A 2,953-nucleotide genomic window follows, 5' to 3' on the forward strand; every position below is an offset into this window, starting at 1 on the left:
TTGATCTTACTCAGACTTTACACTTGCATCCCCTACTCAGAGGACTAGCTCTACTATATCTTTTGAATGCAAAATTGGGATGTCCCCCTCAGTACATCCACATCCATAGTGCAATAGTAATGCTTCCTCCTCCTCCTGTAGCATTGCTTCCTTCTCCATCTATGATCTTTATTCTTACTCCTCGTTTCAATAATGGTTATTGTTTTTTTATTTTGGGGTTTGATTATTTTTGCCTATATTCATTATTTTCAATTTTGATTATTTTGCCTAGATTATTGTTTTTGATAGTTTAGATTCTCAACTATTCCTGCTGTCTTGCCTTTTGGTTCATCATTGAAAGATATGATGATCATCAATTGATTTTGCGATTGACACTATTGTGCATGCGTTTCTTATGAGGGCATTTTAGTCATTTTATATTATAATCCATATATACCTTATTTCTATGTGTATACCAAGCAATTTTTAAAACTTCATTTTCAGTTCACTTCCACTTTTGCTTCATGTTACTAAATGAGACATTAATTTGTTTATTTATATAATCTCTCTCTATAATACAATTAATAGGCATACTCCATTGATTTTTATGTATAAGAGAAAAAAACTATATCACACAGTTTAAAAGATTGATTAAATATACCCCCTCCGTTAAAAAATATAAATATTGTTTGAGAAGTTGAATGTTAAAAAGGTAAAGCATTTTAAGTCTTTTGAGGTATAATCATTGTCTTTTATTCAAAGGTGCGTCTATTGATGAATGATTTTATATTTATTATAAGGTATTTAATATAGGTAAATATGAAAATATATGGTTAGTTTAAAAGTAGGTAACTACTTTATTGGGGGGATAAAATTCTATTAAAACATTCATTTTTTAAAACGGAGGAAGTGATGATTATGCTTGAAAATAAAAAAAATTGGACTAAAGTCTTCTATGTTTAATCAACATAAGCATGCTTTAATTATGTTTTATTAATGTAAATTATAAAAGGTGATTTAGAAAATATGTAATCAATGCTTATTGAAATAGGTGATTTTATTTATATAAAAAAATAAAAAAAGTAATAGTTCTCTTATAAAATAGAAAAAGTATAAGGGAAAGAAGAATTTAGTGCTGTGGCCTTCTTCTAGATGTTTTACATTTTATCCAACACTATTAGTTGATAGAAAATATCATACTCTCTCCATTTTCAGAGATAGAAGCAAATTTTTCATGGCATGTCAAATAGAAGCTAATTACAATCCACTCAAATAATTTAAGAATATTGGTTGATCTTAATAATCATGTCCAGAAATTGAAAAGTTTGAACTAAGATGCCTTTAGAATTATTTACTTCTTTTTCTTAACTTAATGATACCATCCATTTATTAGAAATCATTTGAAAAGATAAAATAAATGATTCTTGAAATTTTAATTTTATTGTAAAAATAATGAAATACTCCCTCCTTAGCCAAAAAAAAAAAGCTTAGTGAATACAACTTACAACCTTACAACAATATATAAATTTGTAAAAATATCCTTAATTTAATATCTATTTGTGAAGAATATTAAAGGTAGAGAGAATAAAATGGAAAAAATAATATTAAGAAAATCATTAATAAAATTTTATTTTTGTCACAATATTTTATATTTTAGAATATCAAATTTTTTTGAAAAGTGTGTTGTAATTTTTTGATGAGGGAGTGATAATATCTCTTGTATAAAATAAGGAAAACGGGAGGAGTATGTTCAAGACGTACCAAAAGGCATTATAAGACAAAATGTACAAATTAAAGTTACTCTCAGTCTCCCATGCCACGTTTGTTAGCGAGTCAGGACAACTACCAGTCTTCACATCGTTTGGTACATCGCTTCTCCTAATTTGATTCAACTTGGCCTTCTCTATTTGCACACCACACATATTTTCTTTCTCTACAGTAAAAAAATATTATAAATTTAAATTGTTAAATTGAATCTAATAATTTAACTTTAATAATTTTTTAAAAATATAATTTGAATTTAAACAATTTAAATTTATAGTAAAAATAAAACATAATAAAAAAACCCACCATAATAGTCACACAAGTTGTCTTTTAATATTATGAGACTCGGTTCTTGATCCTACAACAAGTGGTCATTCTTTAGGCTCCATTTAAAAACTTCACATTTAACTTTTTAAAAGTATTTTGATTCTTTCAAAAGTTAGAAATTATTTAGATTAAAATGTAAAATAAAATATATTATAAAAGTACATCTCAAATATGATTGAATGTGGTTTTAAAGGATGTAACTTTTGATAGCTTTTAAAATTCATATTTGAAATGTAATTATTTATTTTACCTTACTACCCTACTCTACCTCCCTTCTTTTATATCAAGAGGCCGTGATTAGATGCTCCAACATAACATATAGTTATTATTTTGTTAACTTTTCTCTTAAAGTGTTTTTTTTTGTATTATTATTATTAATTTTTAAACCAAACATTTAATCATGTTAATTGTTCTTTTAAATTTAAATTAAATGTATCTAGCTCTATAATATTATAATCATGTTATTAAAAAGAATCCCATGTAAATAAGCATGTAAATTTAACATATTAAAAGTTTATGTTATTTTAAATTTTTTTCTTATTTTAAAAATTTTTAATAAATTATATTTATATAATAAAAATTATAAATTATTATAAATTAATGTTCTTTTTGATCATTATATATTTAAAAATATATTTTAAAAGTAAAAATCATCATTAATTTAAATAACTTTGAGTTTGCTAAACTAATTTTTAAAAAATATATTTAAATATAAATTTTATTATGATAATTAATTTTTATCAAATGATCTTTCAACAAGTAAATTTTTAGCAAACTAAAATCAAACACACATTTATCATCTTTTTTAATAGAAAGAGTGTGTGGCCCCGGTGTGGCATGTGACATTGGAAACTCTTTTTTCATATTCAACGCCGAAATCCTA

Source organism: Prosopis cineraria, unplaced genomic scaffold (genome assembly GCF_029017545.1).
Source record: "Prosopis cineraria cultivar Desert tree isolate PC_DT_omini unplaced genomic scaffold, ASM2901754v1 PC8, whole genome shotgun sequence".
NCBI lineage: Eukaryota > Viridiplantae > Streptophyta > Magnoliopsida > Fabales > Fabaceae > Prosopis > Prosopis cineraria.